The following is a 21,116-nucleotide window of genomic DNA, read 5'->3' as shown; positions in this document are numbered from 1 at the left end:
CAGATAAACCGGGATCTTTGAAAAAAAAACACCCTTCCAAATGCAAGTGGAACTGGCGCCCCAAAGGTTCCGTATTTCGCACATTTTTTAACAATTTTTTTTTTCAGTCAATTCATGACTGCAGAATTCGTATAGGTTTTTCTGTAATCTGTAGAGAAGAAATTATTTTGTGTATTTTTTTTTCCAAGTGACCTTGTATTTCGGAGATAAATAAATATTTGGAGACAATCTTACACAGATCGACCTAGCCCCGAACTGAGCAAAGCTTGTACTATGGGTACTAGGTGACGATATACATACGTATATAGATAATTACATGCTTATATACATAGAAAACCCCTACTCTTTATATTAAAATTGTAAATTGTTTTGTTGAGATACTTACCAATTTTCATTAATTATTTAGGTTTTATAGTACGAGTAAAAAAAGTATAATTTTAGATGACTCGTAGAAAAAGTATTGTATACAATAGTGATAAATTCAAGCTTTTCAATCTCGTACCTTACTTACGCAACTCAGCAAGCTTCGTTGCCTAAAAACGGTACAGGACTTAAAAGCTCTGTATTATATAACGATTATATTATATACCCTCCAAGCGTGTATGTTTGAAATTCAAACTCGTTTAATGGTTCCATTTTTCCCTTTCAGGTACGGAACACTAAAAATGATTTGTAACTTTATGGACGGCCGCTTCTCCATACAAACGGAGTCCCAATTTTCCTCTCTGGATATTGACATTATGGAAATTATTTTTACATAATTTGATGTCTATTAACCATAGCTATGCCCCTACGAGAAGCGCTGGTGGCCTAGCGGTAAGAGCCTGCGACTTGCAATCTTGCGGTCGCGGGTTCAAACCCCGCCTCGTACCAATGAGTTTTTCGGAACTTATGTACGAAATATCATTTGATATTTACTAGTCGCTTTTCGGTGAAGGAAAACATCGTGAGGAAACCGGACTAATCCCAACAAGGCCTAGTTTACCCTTTGGGTTGGAAGGTCAGATGGCAGTCGCTTTCGTAAAAACTAGTACCTACGCCAAATCTTGGGATTAGTTGTCAAGCGGACCCCAGGCTCCCATGAGCCGTGGCAAAATGCCGGGACAACGCGAGGAAGAAGAGCTATGCCCCTACGTTTGACTTTTTTAAATTTTTTGATTATTGGAAAAAATAGAAGCGAAAAACAGATTTCATAAAAAAAATTAAATGATCCTAACTCTTATAATAATTAAAAATTCGAAAATATCAAACAGCTGTGGTTGATATATAACAAATAGTGTCCAAATATTCTCAATAATGTTAATATCCAGAGAGGAAATGAGGACTACGTTTGTATGAAAAGACGATTTCGCAGGGGTCCTTCACTTTCATCTTAACGGGTTTGAGAATGTCCGCCAGTTCATTGAAGTACCGCCCAAACCTGTTGGATCCTCCTGGAGATCTTCTGTTGGTGTGTTTTGTCAAATGATAGAATATGTCCAAGATACACGAATTGCTCGACCACCTCCAGTAGTTACTTCGTTCCCAACCATAATCGTTGGAATCGATTTACCAGAGATGTTCGTCATAACTTTAGTCTTGGACATATTCATCTTAAGACCAATCTTCAAAGAAGCATGGTAAAGGCTCTCAACCATGCTTTGAAGATCTTCCAGGGTTTCAGCAAACAATTGGCAAATCTCAGGTGCGACAAGAATATTGATACCAGTTCTGTCTCATGCAAGCGTTTTTATCACGTCTTCTACTACCGCCGTAAAAAGTTTGAGTGAAATTTGACGCACTCCTTTTCCTGACTTTTGATGGATATTGGGTTGCTGAGTTTGTGAAGCCGAACTTGCAGTGTTATTATTGGTCAATTAGTGGGTAAATGAAACGATCTTGAACATAGAAATTTCATAAAAAGGCTACCTACCGTGCTTTTACCTAGTCGATGATTATCCCGTCGTTCAATTATCTCGATCTACTTAACACATGCTGCGTAGCCTTTTTTTTTTTTTTTTACATGGGGAATGCTTTTACGCATACCGCCGGGTCGGAGGATAAACCCGGACGGTTATGTGGAACTCAGGGCTGTACAGAGGCCCCACTATCCACTAAACCCCATGGTGTCCTCTCGCCGCTATGGTTGCGGGGTTACGGGGAAGCTCGCGCAATTCGTCCGCGACCCCGCAGCGGCTATCCTGACTAGGATCCGTCGCATGGTTAGTGCCGTCCAACCGATCGTCTCAGTGGAAGCGCTTCCGGGACACGAGGTCGCGCTTACCATCTCGGGAGCCAGCATCGTGGGCGGGGACGCCCCCATGTCCACCGCCCGCTAGCTCTCATTAGGGCGGCAGGTTCCGCTCATGGGCGGCACGCCTGCGTCCTGTGCGGCGGCGGCGCATCGGGTTAGCCTCGGCCAGGGCTTCCCGTTCGCGCTCGGCCGCCTCTTTGTCTCGTATGACGTGCTCGCAAAACGTGAGCACAGTCTCCCACGCTCTTACGCTGCCCAGCATGGCCCGAACTACGGCTGGCAGCGAAAGGTCCTGCCCTAATTGGGCGACCAGTTCCTCTCTTTCCTCGCCCCAAACTGGACACTCAGCCAGTGTGTGTTGGGCCGAGTCTACGTCGGCTCCGCATTGGTGACACTCCGGAGTCGGTTCACGCTGGGCAACCTTGTGCAGGTAGCTGCCGAAACAGCCATGCCCCGACAGTACCTGCGTTAGTCGGAAGGTAAGAACCCCGGAGAGTCTTTCAACCCAGTCACGGAGGACTGGGCGAACCGCCTCTATAGTGCGAGAGCCAGCACTCGGCCGTTCCAGCCGCTGCACCCACATCTCCGTCGCCTCCTCTAGCAGCTCTGTGCGCTGCTTCGCCACCTCCTGAGGTGCTTTCGGGTCGCCCCGGGCCCGCGCCTCCCCGCGCCACTGGTACAGCGCCGCGAGGGTTCTCGCATCCAGGTCCCAGGGCAGAGAACCGGCCAGCACGCACGCGGCCCCCGCGCTCACCGTGCGGTACCCTCTGATTACTCTCAGCGCCATTGCCCTCTGCGGTCGTCGCAATTGGGCTATGTTGTAGCTACTGAGAGAATGCTGCGTAGCCTAATTTAAGAGTCCTTATTCCTACAGACGAGCGTATTTTGTAAAATGCTTCCTTTTTCATTCAAGATTACGACGTAACTATTAGTATTTATTCAAAAACTGATAACGTACTTAAATAATCGTTTCCTAAACTAGGGGCTCCAACAGTTAAAATTTTCATTTTCTCTTTTAAACCTCTTTTTTAATGAGGTTTTTTGGGAGTCTTTTCCAAAATTTGCAGTGAGATGTGGCGTTTCGGTTCTCAATTTTGCTATAAACAAGAATCATTTGGTACATGAATGACTACAATTTGATTCAACATATCTCGTACGAGGGGCTGGAATGATTAACAATCGAAGATTCATTTGAAAAAACTGATAAAATACCTTCCGAGTTTTCTTCATTTTTTTGGCGAAAACAGGGTTTTATTATATTTTATTTCCGCAAATTGTACGCATATTTTGCTTTAAAAATAATATTATAGCAAACTGTAACTTTATGTTAACCTATAAAAAAAAATCGTAACCATGGGACCTACATTGCCGTAAATTTATATTTTTTTAAATCAAGTATAAATCACGCAGCAGCGACGCCCCGCTCTCAGTCCGCGCGGAGCGCGCTTAGAGGACGGACCTGTGCTCGATTGTCAGGCATTCGTTGCGATCGTAATCACCTACGGAGTTCCGAGAAGTGCTATATACTGCGATTAGAAAATCTTAATAAAAGTTCATTTTTTACAGTATGCCTAACAGACTCGCTTATTGATGGATTTTCAGTGTTACTTTTTTTTTAATACTAAGTCGGTGGCAAACAAGCATACGGCCCGCATATGTACGCCTGCAACTCCAGAGGAGTTACATGCGCATTGCTGACCCTAACCCCCTCCCGCCCCTCGTTGAGCTCTGGCAACCTTACTCACCGGCAGGAACACAACACTATGAGTAAGGTCTAGTGTTATTTGGCTGCGATTTTCTGAAAAACGCATTTTCACTTGAAATTACGTTAGGGTTTGCATTATTATTTTTGACCCGGATGAAGTCCCAAGTTCTCATGATGGAGTCAGGAGTTGGTCACCAGAACTCCTAATCTACTAATTATAATCCCATCGTGTTTGGGCTCAAAAGATTTGCCCTGACGAACACCATCGATCTAGATGAGGTCCAGGGTCTCATGATGGAGTCAGGAGTTGGTCACTAGAACTCTTAATCTACTCATTATAATTCCATCGTGTTTGGGCTCAACAGAGTTGCCCTGATGAGCACCTTCAATCTAGATGAGGTCCAGGGTCTCAGCATGGAGTCAGGAGCTGGTCACCAGAACTCCTAATCTACTCATCATAACTCCATCGTGTTTGGGTTCAATAGAGTTGCCCTGACGAGCACCATCAATCTAGATGAGGTCCAGGGTCTCATGATGGAGTCAGGAGTTGGTCACCAGAACTCCTAAACTACTCATCATAACCTCATCGTGTTTGGGCTCAATAGATTTGCCCTGACGAGCATCATCAATCTAGATAAAGTCCAGGGTCTCATGATGGAGTCAGGAGTTGGTCACTAGAACTCCTAATCTACTCATTATAATTCCAACGTGTTTGGGCTCAAAAGATTTGCCCTGACGAGCACCATCGATCTAGATGAGGTCCAGGGTCTCATGATGGAGTCAGGAGTTGGTCACCAGAACTCCTAATCTACTCATCATAACTCCATCGTGTATGGGCTCAATAGAGTTGCCCTGACGAGCACCATCAATCTAGATGAGGTCCAGGGTCTCATGATGGAGTCAGGAGTTGGTCACCAGAACTCCTAAACTACTCATCATAACCTCATCGTGTTTGGGCTCAATAGATTTGCCCTGACGAGCATCATCAATCTAGATAAAGTCCAGGGTCTCATGATGGAGTCAGGAGTTGGTCACTAGAACTCCTAATCTACTCATTATAATTCCAACGTGTTTGGGCTCAAAAGATTTGCCCTGACGAGCACCATCGATCTAGATGAGGTCCAGGGTCTCATGATGGAGTCAGGAGTTGATCACCAGAACTCCTAGTCTATTCATCATAACTCCATCGTGTTTGGGCTCAAAAGATTTGCCCTGACGAGTACCATCGATCTAGATTAAGTCGAGGGTCTCATGATGGACTCAGTAGTTGGTCACCAGAACTCCTAATCTATTCATCATAATGGTAATTTGATGGTGCTTGTCGGAGTAAATCTATTGAGCCCAAACACGATGGAGTTATGATAAATAGATTACGAGTTCTGGTGACCAACTCCTGACTCCATTCCATTTTTGACTGAACCTGGATGGACTTCATTCGGGTCAAAAATAATAATACAAACCCTAACGTGATTTCAAATAACACTGAAACTCTATAGCACTAATGTGCGCAAACGATTGGCATCTTGACTACGCAGCATGGGTGCGTAGCCACCATGCCAATCGATACGACAACGAAACACTATCTGTCTCTCTCTCGTACTAATATGCACAAACGATTGGCATCTTGGCTGGGCAGCATGGGTGCGTAGCCAACATGCCAAACGTTTACGATACGACAAGGAAACACTATCTGTCTCTCTATCGCACTAATATGCGCAATCGATTGGCTTCTTGACTAGGTATCATGGGTGCGTAGCCAACATGCCAATCGTTTACGATACGACAACGAAACACTACTCTCTCTCTATCGCACTAATATACGCAAACGATTGGTATTTTGGCTAGGCACTAAGCAAGTGTGTGGCCAACATGCCAATCGTTTACGATACGACAACGAAACACTATCTGTCTCTCTATCGCACTAATATACTTTATTTATACCTGCAGTCATTTAGTAACTTCTTCATTTTCCATTGGTGTGAAAGAGACAGAATAAAGAGCAAGGGTTATAGTACACTCTGTAGTCTGTACACTTAGTAGTAGTGTACATATAAAAAAAAAACTACTGTGCATATACAATAAAATAAAGAGTGCCCATATGATATCATATGACACTAAAATTAATGTTGCTTGAAATTATATTGAAAACTATCAAGATTATTCTAGTCTGCATTGAAACGCGCGTCGCGTTGCCGGCGCTCGCGTACCGAGCGCCAACGCCATCTATCGAGCGTTATTTCGTGAAATCGGAGAACGCTCCAAGGATTAAGGGCTCTTAACGTACAGTCAACATTGTTAGAAGCGGATAGCGGACAAAACAGCGCGCCAAAAGTAACTAAGTAATCCGGGTAACTTTTTCAAATATAGATAAATCTCAAAAAATCACGTTCAAAAGTATATTTTTACAGTCTTGATTGTTCTTCATATTATATAAATCCAGCACTTTTTGCTAAGCCGGTGGATACTTTTGACGCGTTGTTTGATGCGCTACTTTTGATGCTAACTGTACACTGTACACTTTTAAAATGTTTTGGGATGTGCACACGCTTGAAGTAATGAACGAACTTTGATAAGTATGTGGGTACTTATCAGAGTTAATTAACCACTTTTTGTGGCCCATTTATAACATTTTAGGAACCTGACAGTAATTTTTAATAACTTTTAACCCATTTGATTGCTACATTCTTGCTTGCTTGGTTTGTCATTGGTCGGCTGTTTTTTACATGATAAAAGTAACAAAGTACTCTGGTTAAATTCAAGTTTCTGACCTCGAAATCATCAATCAATCAACCATCATTGTCAAATACTAGGAAAACCGTGAAGTTTCGGAACTTTTTTGATTTTGAGAATTTTCTTTACCATTGACTTTACTAAATTTAAAAAAAAAAATCTCTGTATTGCAAGTATTTGATGATGTCCCAGTAGGCTTTTGAGGTCAGAAACTTGAAATTAACAACAGGATTTTTTTCAATTAATATATAAATATCAAGCCAGCCCTCATTTAATGCAAGGCACCACCCCTTAGACGGAATGCTTTCAGTAAGCAAAGCTATTATTTATAACAAAATAAGCCAAGGATAAATCAGTTCAAGAAAATTTTCACATAGCGTGTGTAATATATTCTGCTAGGTTGCATCTTTTGGCCGGACAACTTGAAATTCAGCGCAGGTATGTCGCTTTGCGTATTTCGGAAAGGTTTGCATTTTGCGATACAAGCAAGCTCAACAAAGGATAGTTGCTTCCGATTTGTTCATCCGTATTCACTGGTAGATTTGGAAGCACAGAATACTAAGATTGTTGCGCTCAGCCAGTTAAAAGCAACCACCGTATCTACTACAGGCTGTGTTGAAATATCAATAATGATTAAGCGAGCAATTATTTTATTTTAAAAGTATTCCTGTCCATTTTAAAACATATTTAAAACCGGGTCTATCGCGAATTGATTTTGTTAGGTTTATTTCCGGCGTTTCGACGCAGGTTTGATTTGTATTTTATTTATTTGCATAATCAGGTACATTACAATACACAGGTGTTATTTGTAAAGCAGGAGGTACAAGATACCCTGTCAGGGCATCGCAAAATTCTTAAATATTAAGTTTTAAGTGAGGTACAGTATTACATATAATATCATGCATGAAGGGATTTTTTTAAACAATCTTAATGTTGTGTAGGGTCATATCAGTTTGAAAATTATGTCAAATTGATAGATATTAGGATGCAAAATCAGATTATTTATACGTCAAAAGAAGATTAATTAAGAATATAATTCAATCAAAAAGATAGCTGTAAATATCAAAAACTTAAAAGTAAAAATAATAATATATAAAGAAAATAATAATTACACTAATAAGTATCTATGCTAAAGTTAAAAAATGCAATGTCAGTCATGTATTCTTCAATTGAGTAATAGGCTTTGTGGATGAGAAATGTCTTTAGCTTTTTACTGAACATACATAATTTGTTTTCCGCCTTTATGAATTCTGGTATTTTATTGTAAATTATTATTGATCGATACTATGGCCCTTGCTTGTATATGTTTAGTTTCGATTCTGGGACAGCTAACTTATTCTGACGTCGTGCGTTTTTTTGAAATTAGTACATATATATGTGCTTACTTACAAACATACTAATTTCATATATGCATATGCATGGTAGAGTCAAGAAATTCAATTGAAGAAAATGGTCTCTACAACTTTCTGGCAGATGTATATTCATAATAATACGCAGGCATTTTTTTGTTCTACAAACATTTCGTGAGCGTTTACGCTATGTCCCCAAAGAACCACTCCATACCAAAGACAAGCGTACGCATAGGCGTAATATGCGGAGCGAGCGCATTCGATATTTGTGTTTCTTTTTATTAGGGTTCCGTAGTCAACTAGGAACCCGTATTAAGCTTAGTTTCACTGGTCTTGGTTATTAACACAGTGTGGTGGTTGGTTTGAAATTGTGACACCCACCCTAAATTTTCCATAGACTTTCCTTCGGGTAGGTACATAAATATTTGTTTTGACATTTTGCTGGGACACCAGTTAGATATCCGCGTCCACGACCAGTAAAGTCTACGTGGAAATACCTTAAATAAAGCTAACAATACCCGCAATGACCCGCAAATATGTCCTAAAATGTATTCCTATCCATTCTTTAAATAAATCATTCGGTCTTAACAAAGAGTGGCACTGAAGAGGTTATACTTCGTACCTACATGAAGTGGAATTCGCTACTACTTTTACATATACTTACAAATCTCGCTCGAGGTACAAAGCGGCAATTCCACTAGTAATTTCAGTACGTTTTGACCAGGTGACAGCCGGAATGGAGCATAAGTAATAAAATGTTACTTTGTTACTCAAGAAAGATTTTAATTTACTATATAGGTAGGTATTGTGTGGGTTTACCTATGTATAATAAATTTTGCATGAGCGGGGTAAATTTCAAAGTATTTGTACACGATACAATCTTTCCACCCCTTTTTAACCCCCTTAGGGGATGAATAAAAAAAAACACTGATATATCTTTTCTAGTATTCTAATAACATGTCATTTTACAAAGTATCAAGTTGCCCACTCGACAAATGTTCGATCCCAATACAAATTATCAACCCTTCTTTTACATGATCATTTATCAATAAATTAACTTTTTTGTTTAATTTTAATAAAATAACTTTTTACAAAGATTCAAGTTACTAGTACATACAAATTTTCATCACCATTTTAACCCCCTTAGGAGTTGATTATTTCAAAATCACTTCTTATTTCTTGTACAAATTATAGGTAACAACACATTATATGTGACCTGATTTACATATTTCAACTTTTTAGCTTTTGTAGTTTTAGCTCTTCATTGGGCGTAGATGAGTCAGTCATAAATATTACACATTGGTGATTTGCTAGCGAGTTGTCAGCGAGGCGAGCGCGCGGCGAGTTCGCCGCGAACGCGTAATGAACGCGCGATGTGGCGTAACAGCTGATCAAAATGCCATACATGACATCGGCTACAGTTTTAAATTAAATAGTCGCTATATAAAATAGTCTTAGCACAGGGCTCTGAAAGGTAGGTATTATCAAAAATAAAACTATTGTCCGTGAATAATTCAAAACAGACCAATGTCCTATTTATACCATAAGTTTAGATTAAATACTCATCTCATTATTACAAATGGCGGCATAGCATCGTTTCCTCTTCTTCCAGAACCTCCTTAATATTCTACCCACCTCCTTTCTCGATAGTTATGGATATACCGACGCCAAGAGCTATTTGCATAATATTAAAACAAGAATACGCTCCGAGAATTATCTTATTGCATTCTTGACCTTAATATTTAATATAGTTTCTGAATGAATAAATTATCCTTAAGAGGGTAGGCCACGGCCGCTCCTCCATACAAACGTAATCCCCATATTTGTCTCTGGATACTGACATTATGGAAAGTGTTTTTACATATTTTTATGTATATTACTCATAGCTATGCCCGCCGCTATGGTTGACTTTTTATCGATTTTTTGATTTATGTAATAATTAGCAGCCGAAAAGAGATTTTTTTTATCGAGCCCATAAAGTGTCCCACTGCTGGGCAAAGGCCTCCTAGATACCGCCAGTACAAGACTTGCGCGAGTTTTTAAGTAGTATAGTGCACTACTTCTCGCTCAGTGGTGCTCATGACATCCTAAGTGTCAGACGTTTATGGCCACGCAACAAAATGCCTCATTGTAGTGTAGGGACTGCGTCATATATTCGCCCAAGCTTAGATGATATTAAATAAATAATATATTAATTTAGCTTTTCCCGTTATGCACAATGTGCATTTTAGTTAATAGCATACGTAACTGTTTATTATGACCGTTACAGGGATGAGCTTGTAAAAGCATTCTAATATAAGTAATCTGTTTCTTTCCCTTTGTCGGCACTTACCTTTGTGTTAATCTCTCTTTGTTTTATTTCTTTGTCGGTTTCCGAATATTGTAAACTTTAAGTTATAAACTAATTTTGTAGCCAGCGGAGTAATTCGTGGGAAACGTTAGGATTCGCCATGTGCGAAACCGTTATAGGTTCTGTACCGATATTCCTATTGCGTTCCTGATGCAAGGTTATAATCATCGGGATCGCGGGAGTCAGAAGATAGTTCGTAGTCAGACGTCAACACGACAAGTTGTCTCGTACCTATTATCACAGGTTGAGCTTGATTGCCCCAATTGTCTTGTATGTCGACGAGTATACGTAATACTCGTCGACATACAAGACATTTTATACAAATTGTTAAATGCTCCTAACTTTTATAATAACTACAGATTCTAAAAAAATCAAATATAGGAGCATAGCTGTGGTAAGCTGTGGAAATTGAAATTTAGCTGTTTCTGTTAAATTCGTACTACAATGTCTAAAAATCCGATTTCCTTTTCTAACGTCTTTTCGGAAAAGTTACTTTTTAGGATTCCATGCCAGAAAGGTAAAAATAACTCTTATGGTATTTATCTTTAATATCACTCGATCAGATAATATAAGCCAAGATTGATTTATATCAAAGGAAGCTCGAGTGGGTGAAAAACTATCTTATCAAACGGTTATTGCTATTTAAAGGATGGCTCACGCTACACCGGACCAGGGCCGGGCTGGGGCGAGCCAGAGTGAACCGACACACTGGCTAACCGGAGCGTCACGCTCACCCGGACCGTTCCAGGTCCGGGGCGTCCGGGCCATTATCTCTATATTATTCTACCTCAATGCGTTCACACTATCATTGACTCTCCGAGGCTGACTCAGGCCGGCCGGGCTGTCCGAGCTCACCGAGCCGTCCAAGCAACGGACTGTTCATGACAAATGTCACAAATATTAATCATATTGAAAGAATTGGTTCGATGGGAAGCAAGTCGATATGTAAAGAAATAATAAAATCAAAATATTGGCCCTGGCTGCCATAATGGCTGATGAAGAGAATACTACATACTCTAGGCAATTGGGCATACATCCACTTTCGCAGACACTTTCGAAAAAAGGAGAATTACACAACATTATGTGAAAAGCTTTATTTCCACATAAGACCCGAGACTCTTTCGAAGCCACCGTGTTCTCTGCTTAAGGTAAATATGGAACTACAATGCGTGTATATTGTCTCAAATAAATAAGTATAATCATTATTCTTTAGTTATATAATTTATTTCATTGTCAATGATATGATAATCCAACAATATGTACGAAACGGCAGTATTTAGTTCTTAAAGCTCTGCGTCTTCTGGACATTTTTTTATTCCAGTGGTTAATATCTAGGAACTATTAAAATTGGTAACAAATTCTTAGGCAACTGTCTGTCTGGCACTATCAACTATTTCATGTAAAATGTGGAGCCAGCGTGACTAAAATTAATATAAGTACTATGTTTTTTATTGGTTTCGTAGAATTGTGTAGCTTTTATTTACAGAAATTTGGTTTCATATAGAGATTGACAGTCATTACTGATTAACTTCTCTCTACGCCAAGTAAAATACATATACCCGACCAAGTAATGTATTGGCTATACCATCCATATTTAACAAACAAATTTATGACGTTTTGTACTCTTCTTATTTTGGCAAATATATTCCGACACATCCGAGCATGCATATTGCGAACTTATTCTGGTTTTTCATCTTTCCAATATCTTGGTCCAATGTGTATTTGTGTCTCACATTTTGCTTAATGAGAGAGTGAGACGCAAAGCACATTGGACAAAGATCTTGGACAAGTGGAATATCACCCGAAGAGCAGAATTGAGTAACCAGGTGGTCCGGAGGCTCCAGGAAGTTCGGGTTTTGCTCATAGCATGACCGGCTAGCTGCCGCTCCGAGCACCGGGGCACTACAGAGCTCCGGTGATGACGTAATGCTTTCCATAGAAAACGAAGCGCCGGAAGCTCCGGCCCGGCCCTGGCTCAGTGTAGCGTGAGTCATCCTTAAAGCTAAATGTTTGGATCGGCTGTCGTCATCGAAGTTTTGTGACAGAAATAATATTTAAGTACCTATTTGTAAAACCTTCATGTATTATGGAATACATGAAGGGTGACCTTCCTACATCGCTAAAACGAAAACTCATGGATATGTGTATTCTTCCGATCCTCACCTACGGCGCTCAGACTTGGTCTTTGACTAATGCTCAAAAGCTTTCCCTTAAGGTTTGCCAGAGGGCCATGGAGCGCAGTATTCTTGGTGTCAAACTGACTCAGAATCAGAAATTACATCTTGCGCTCCAAAACCAAAGTAGCCGACGTAGCCTTGACAGCCGCTAAGCTTAAATGGGACTTGGTCGGACATATCTGCCGTATGCCAAACGACTTGTGAGCCAAGCAAGCTACCGAGTGGACACCAAACATAGTGCGGCGTCACGGCAGACCTCGAAGGAGGTAGCGGCACGATCTTGACGTCTTTCGGAGAGATTGGCCTATTATTGCCACAGACCGAGACGCGTGGAAGAAAGAGAGGGAGGCCTTTGCTCAGCAGTGGGACACAACATGCTAGCAAATAAATAAAAAATTATAAAAAATTTTTTATTACAGTATCTTTCTCAATTGTAGTGTTATTTTTGCGTGAAGTTAAATTGATAAAAACAAAATTTTGGCTTTTCTATAGTCGAAAAAAAAACATTCATAGTTTATTTTAAACTCACTAGTTTACCTAGGTAGGTATATATAATAATATATAATATATAAATATTATAGGACATTATTACACAAATTGACTAAGTCCCACAGTAAGCTCAATAAGGCTTGTGTTGAGGGTACTTAGACAACGATATATATGTATAATAGATAAATATTTATAAATAGTTAAATACATAGAAAACACCCATGACTCAGGAACAAATATCCATGCTCATCACACGAATACATGCCCTTACCAGGATTTGAACCCGGGACCATCAGCTTCGTAGGCAGGGTCACTACCCACTAGGCTAGACCGGTCGTCAAGGTATGCATAGGTATGTACACTGTGTTTTTATTGAATTCCGTTAACTTTGGGATATGGGTAAGTATATTTAAGGAAACTAATGGCAACTTAATAGCATAGTTAATAAATAAATAAATGTATTGTTAAATAATGTTTTGTAACACTATCTCGGACGATCGATGTTTGAAATGACATTGATATGTAACAGTTTTCAATTGTTTGGTTGAATTAAATGTAATGCCCACATTTAATTCAACCAAACAATTGAAAACTGTTACATATCAATGTCATTTAAAACATCGATCGTCCGTGATAGTATTTGGGTTTAGTAACAAGTGAATTAACTTGTCCTAAACACTATTCCATATATAAATAAACATGCTCTAAGGCAAGTGTACACGCTCATACGGGCCTTATCAGATGAAAATTATATATTAATTATCTCAGAAATGAATTTAATTAGAACACCGGTGTGTGAGAAAATTACTTAATTTAAGCTCAGGAACGCACCCTAGAAATTAACGGAAAAAAACGGTGTATATTGGTACCTGAACATGTAATCGTTACGACCAGAAGAAGTCTGTAAAAATATTATACCTACTCTTATGTTCGTTACTCGAGTAAAAACGACATAAAAGCCCTTTATCTTTAATTCCTAATCCGCTTACATCCAACACTTGCAACAATAATTGTAATCTTTCTGAGGTACATATATTTCTTAGATCTTTTACGACGGCTATCCTATATCAAAACCCAGTAAGTACTTCAGACCAAATTTTACAGGACAGCGTAAAAAGTAAAAACATAAAACGTGTCAGCCTATTTTTTTTTTTCAATATATTATATAGACACGTTGTATGTGCCTTACCAACTTACATATTCCTTTAGTATCTTACATATTCCCGTTCCGCTAGTAAGTGATTTCTTATTAGGTGTGAACTGATATAGAGTCAGATAGCCCAGACAGCGGAAGTGTTATTTTAAACGTCAAACATCTATGAACTTATGACGTTTACTTAACACTTGCACAGGCTGGGTTATAAAAACTTTGGTCAACTTAGCTTTGTCTAACTCTATCATTTATCAACTTTCAAGATATTTCGGCTTATTCTCACTAGTTACCAGTGGTAACGACAGATTTTTTTATGCCCAATTTTTACCATTGGGCCATTTTTACCACAGTATTTACCACTAAAGTGAGATGGTGGTGGTGGACTGGGAATTATTTGCATTATTTTATAACATTAAAGCATATTATGCTATTGTTTAAAATTTGGTCTGAAGCCCTTACTGGATTTTGATACAGAGCAGGCGCAGTGCCCCACGCGTATACTGCGCATTGATAGAGGGCTCGCGGTCGTGTCCGTGATTCGTGAACCCGTAGCCGTGCGCCCGGTTTCGTGTTTCACGGCAACGGTTTTCTGGTCCGTTCCGCACGTGACATTCGGTTACGTGAAATTAGGGTACGTGAATCCGTGTAAATCCGTGTAGGCGTGATCACGGCTTCACGTATCTTAAGAACACGCCGGTTCGGTCCGCCCGCGACGTTGAGTGAAGATACGATGCGGTCTCTAAGAGCTACGAATAAAAATGTATCGTGAGTTTTTTATTCATAGCTCTAATTCCGTTTCATTACTTTTGAATTAAATTTTATTTCCAATAGTAAGGCCTTTTAAATAATAATGAGTAATAAATGAAAAGAACCAAACATTGATTACAATGAATAGCTACTTTAATAAACGGGTTGCTAAAATACGACAAATAATACGACAGGAAAACTCATTATTTGTGCGATCATTGCACAAGGTACATAAAGCTGTATCTCCGACTCTGGTGGCATATCTCCACACCCAACTTCTCTTCATTGTTAATAGTTTAAACACACCATTAGAGTAACACTAATCATACACTAACAATAACAAAAAAAAAAATTACGAAACAACAACAAAAATAACTTTAAATTCACGGCTAAATTAAAACTTGAAGACCAACTGTGATGTCAGGAGTAACTAATGACAATGAATGTGAGTTCAAAATTCTAAACTGCCCCCTCCAGATTAAATAAAAAATACCACGAATTTGTAAAACAAAACATCGTGGTCACTTCTTTCAACTTCACGAACAAAAGGTAAAGCCCACAGCTACTTATGTATATTGTTTGTTTCATTTTAATAAGTCGCTCGCAAATCTTATTACCTTTGTCTGCACGTGCAACTGCACATAATCTACAAAAAAAACCCGGTATGTTGGCTTAGCTTGTTAGTCATACAATAAAACACTCTAACAATAATATGTCATTATTACCTTCAATCTAGAAACAAAACAGTACTCTTTAATGTGCCGAAAGTCCGAAACTGATAAGTACTGCAGCTGCGTACTTTTTTTCCGTGGCCCCGTACATGTGTTTTTGTTGAATTTGTTTACCTGTATTATCTTTATCATACCTACTAAAGATTTGCAGAAATTCACCCTTTTGTTTCTTTGGATTAGGATTGCCTTGTTTATATTTAGGCTACGTTATATTTTTTGATAGTAGCAAGCTTTTACGAGTATGTTTCATTCATTTCATTAATTCTTAACAGAAAAAAATGTCTTCTCTTGATTTAATAATGACAACCAGTAGCACTGCGTTGCTTAAGTTATAATTATAATGATACTTACTAGGGAGTTTTACACCTTATATTTATCTGCATGCATCTGCGAAGAAATTCAAAGGTGTATGTGAAGTCCCCAATCCGCATTGGGCTAGCGTGGGGACTATAGCCCGAGCCCTCTCGCGCATGAGAGGAGGCCTGTGCCCAGCAGTGGGACGTATATAGGCTGAATTATTATTATTATTTATATTAGTGCAATGCAACGAGCAGGTCACTAGTTTTGACTAAAATCAATAGCTGGTTATACAAAAAACAGATTAACCCCATAAATTATTTAGATATAACCATTATATTCAAATCGATGCAAAAAATACAATTTAAGTTTAATTCACACGTAAATGTTTGTCCGACGAACGTCCCGTATTCAATATACTAAGTGGTAACTCAATTCAATAATACCTAGTCCTTACTTATTTTTCTCCCGGGCGTGTCGAACCTACGAGACGTGCGATAAGTACCTATCCAACGGAACCGAGCCCGAAGCTTCGCACTAGGGCTCCTGATATCCGTGATACACGCCGATCCGTAGGTACGGGTTCTTAAGCCCGGCGGTACTAAGATCACGAATTTCACGAACACGGCAAGGTACGTACCTCGTACCTGCGTTCGCGACCGGATTCACGTGACACGCCGTGACACGCCATGATACGTAGCCCGTACCTGCGTTCGTGTGCGGAGCTTCGGGCTCGGTTCCGTTGGATAGGTACTTATCGCACGTCTCGTAGGTTCTACACGCCCGGGAGAAAAATAAATAAGGACTAGGTATTATTGAATTGAGTTACCACTTAGTATATTGAATACGGGAAGTTCGTCGGACAAACATTTACGTGTGAATTAAACTTAAATTGTATTTTTTGCAAGGTAAACAAATTCAACAAAAACACATGTACGGGGCCACGGAAAAAAAGTACGCAGCTGCAGTACTTATCAGTTTCGGACTTTCGGCACATTAAAGAGTACTGTTTTGTTTCTAGATTGAAGGTAATAATGACATATTATTGTTAGAGTGTTTTATTGTATGACTAACAAGCTAAGCCAACATACCGGGTTTTTTTGTAGATTATGTGCAGTTGCACGTGCAGACAAAGGTAATAAGATTTGCGAGCGACTTATTAAAATGAAACAAACAATATACATAAGTAGCTGTGGGCTTTACCTTTTGTTCGTGAAGTTGAAAGAAGTGACCACGATGTTTTGTTTTACAAATTCGTGGTATTTTTTATTTAATCTGGAGGGCGCAGTTTAGAATTTTGAACTCACATTCATTGTCATTAGTTACTCCTGACATCACAGTTGGTCTCCTGACACACAGTGTTGTTGTATTATTTTAGCAACTCGTTTATTAAAGTAGCTATTCATTGTAATTAATGTTTGGTTCTTTTTAGGGCTCCTGATATCCGTGATACACGCCGATCCGTAGCTACGGGTTCTTAAGCCCGGCGGTACTAAGATCACGAATTTCACGAACACGCCAAGGTACGTACCTCGTACCTGCGTTCGCGACCGGATTCACGTGACACGCCGTGACCGTGACACGCCATGATACGTAGCCCGTACCTGCGTTCGTGTGCGGAGCTTCGGGCTCGGTTCCGTTGGATAGGTACTTATCGCACGTCTCGTAGGTTCGACACGCCCGGGAGAAAAATAAATAAGACCTAGGTATTATTGAATTGAGTTACCACTTAGTATTGTATTTTTTGCATCGATTTGAATATAATGGTTATATCTAAATAATTTATGGGGTTATCCTGTTTTTTGTATAACCAGCTAATGATTAATAGTCAAAACTAGCGACCTGCTCGTTGCATAGCACTAATATAAATATAAGGTGTAAAACTCCCTAGTAAGTATCATTATAATTATGAACTTAAGCAACGCTGTGCTACTGGTTGTCATTATTAAATCAAGAGAAGACATTTTTTCTGTTAAGTATTAATGAAATGAATGAAAAAGCGAACTTGAACTTGTAAAAGCTTGCTACTATCAAAGAATATAACGTAGCCTAAATATAAACAAGGCAATCCTAATCCAAAGAAACAAAAGGGTCTGCAAATCTTCGGTAGGTATGATAAAATTGATAAAGGTAATACAGGTAAACAAATTCAACAAAAACACATGTACGGGGCCACGGAAAAAAAATACGCAGCTGCAGTTCTTATCAGTTTCGGACTTTCGGGGCATTAAAGAGTACTGTTTATTTCTAGATTGAAGGTAATAATGACATATTATTGTTAGAGCGTTTTATTGTATGACTAACAAGCTAAGCCAACATACCGGTTTTTTTTTTGGAGATAAGAAGTGCAGTTGTACGTGCAGACAAAGATAATAAGATTTGCGAGCGACTTATTAAAATGAAACAAACAATATACATAAGTAGCTGTGGGCTTTACCTTTTATTCGTGAAGTTGAAAGAAGTGACCGCGATGTTTTGTTTTACAAATTCGTGGTATTTTTTATTTAATCTGGAGGGAGCAGATTAAATAAAAAATACCACATTCATTGATTTAATTTAGAATTTTGAACTCACATTCATTGTCATTAGTTACTCCTGACATCATAGTTGGTCTCCTGACACACAGTGTTGTTGTATTATTTTAGCAACTCGTTTGTGTTCCTGCCGGTGAGTAAGGTTGCCAGAGCTCAACGAGGGGGGGGGGGGGCGGGTTTAGGGTCGGCAACGCGCATGTAACTCCTCTGGAGTTGCAGGCGTACATAGGCTACGGAGACTGCTTACCATCAGGCGGGCCGTATGCTTGTTTGCCACCGACGTAGTATTAAAAAAAAATTAAAGTAGCTATTAATTGTAATTAATGTTTGGTTCTTTTCATTTATTACTCATTAATATTTAAAAGGCCTTACTATTGAAAATAAATTTTAATTGAAAAGTAATGAAACGGAATTAGAGCTATGAATAAAAAATTCATGATAAATATTTATTCGTAGCTCTTAGAGACCGCATCGTATCTTCACTCAACGTCGCGGGCGGACCGAACCGGCGTGTTCTTAAGATACGTGAAGCCGTGATCACGCCTACACGGATCTACACGGATTCACGTACCCTAATTTCACGTAGCCGAATGTCACGTGCGGAACGGACCAGAAAACCGTAGCCGTGAATCACGAAACCGGGCGCACGGCTACGGGTTCACGAATCACGGACACGACCGCGAGCCCTAGTTCTTTTCATTTATTACTCATTAATATTTAAAAGGCCTTACTATTGGAAATTCATTTTAATTGAAAAGTAATGAAACGGAATTAAAGCTATGAATAAAAAAATCATGATAAATATTTATTCGTAGCTCTTAGAAACCGCATCGTATCTTCACTCAACGTCGCGGGCGGACCGAACCGGCGTGTTCTTAAGATACGTGAAGCCGTGATCACGCCTACACGGATCTACACGGATTCACGTACCCTAATTTCACGTAGCCGAATGTCACGTGCGGAACGGACCAGAAAACCGTTGCCGTGAATCACGAAACCGGGCGCACGGCTACGGGTTCACGAATCACGGACACGACCGCGAGCCCTACTTCGCACACGAACGCAGGTACGGGCTACGTATCATGGCGTGTCACGGCGTGTCACGTGAATCCGGACGCGAACGCAGGTACAAGGTACGTACCTTGCCGTGTTCGTGAAATTCGTGATCTTAGTACCGCCGGGCTTAAGAACCCGTAGCTACGGATCGGCGTGTATCACGGATATCAGGAGCTGATACTCATTTCAGAAACCTAGTAATCTTTGCTTGCTTGCTATGGATGACGACGCTGGAACTTAGTATGGCTCGTCAGTTACTTACTAGGCTTTGATATGGGATTGGTGACTTCCTGAGTTTTATAATGGTAAACCGTCATGAGACATGCTACTGCCTAGGTTTGGAGGTGTCGAAATCTCTGTTATTTATGCCGGTTTTGCAGCAGGTGTTTTACAAATAACACAAAAAACAAAATTCCAGTAATATGTCCCTTACTAGGTTTTGATATGGGACAGCCGACGAATGATTTTGCACTTTTGTTTGGCACAGCTTTGCTACTTTTTCCATCTTTTCTTAGCGTAGCAGTTAAATAGTTCTGCTACTGTTTGTATCTCACAAACATTCAAATGTATGCGAGATACAAACCCGCATTTGCATACATTACAATATCCAATGATAACCGTTTGTCCATTGTCGTCCTGCATGAAAACTAAATCGTATCGTCGATATGATCGCCAGAGAGGATTACCGCAATAACTTCTCCAAGCTATATCACTAGAAAATTCCTTTTAGAAATTTGCGTATTCACGGAAAATTGGGGTAAATAGTCGGGTTGTCTTTTATTTGGGTTCATGTTATTTGGGAGGTGGTTATATATTTTTATTGACATGTAGTGCGGGCTAGATGTGACGAATTAGAGTTTAGAAAAGGGAAGTTTCAGCTTATTTAAATTTCTTTTAGGTAGTTTTTTAGGAGAGTATAATTCACTGTTTTTTTACTAATTTGCTGGTCTTTAGGTGAAAATAAATTCTAATATTATTTAGGAGCCATCATCAGAACGACGTTGACAAAAATGTTACATAAAAACCTAAGCTGTTGAACGCTGCTAGCGAAGAAGATAAATTGCCAAACGCGAAATATGTGTCATTAAAGTTTTCCACTCTGGTCTTCATCAGCAGTTTCACTATACCAAATGTCATTTTTTGGAACGTAAATGCTTGATTTGTTGATGAAAATTCAACAATAGCCTATGTGTGGCCTATAAGATTTGAGGAGTTATCTCGAGTTCTCATGGATTCCATCATCAAAACTAGATTCTTGACAATGATCTGTAACTAAATGATGGAATTAAATAATTAAAAAAAAAAAACCTCCTTCTTTTGGAATTTTAAAGGGTTATTATTGACGGAGGAAGTCCCTTGCACTTGCTTGATGGGTTAAGTGCGTGCGCTGAGGGAACAAAAATGTTGAGTTTACGTTATACAGGTTTGTTTTACGTTAAAACGTTTTAAAGTAAAACAATTAGCCGTTCCTTCCGTTGATTTTTATTATGTGTATATTTGATGTGCACTAACTTTACTTGAAGTATTACCTATTCTAAAGCGCGGCCTAAAGTAAATCGTACCGT

At 39.4% G+C, this 21,116-nt stretch overlaps 1 protein-coding gene across 1 annotated transcript in view; it reads right to left on the bottom strand.

Annotated features, from left to right (window-relative positions):
• The window catches only part of LOC133533842 (uncharacterized), a 166,226-nt gene that overhangs the window by 101,798 nt on the left and 43,312 nt on the right, over window positions 1-21,116 (bottom strand). The gene's annotated exons all lie outside the window — the stretch shown is intronic.

This window comes from Cydia pomonella, unplaced genomic scaffold (genome assembly GCF_033807575.1).
Source record: "Cydia pomonella isolate Wapato2018A unplaced genomic scaffold, ilCydPomo1 PGA_scaffold_207, whole genome shotgun sequence".
NCBI classification, from domain to species: domain Eukaryota; kingdom Metazoa; phylum Arthropoda; class Insecta; order Lepidoptera; family Tortricidae; genus Cydia; species Cydia pomonella.
This window is presented reverse-complemented; position numbering and strand designations above follow the sequence as displayed.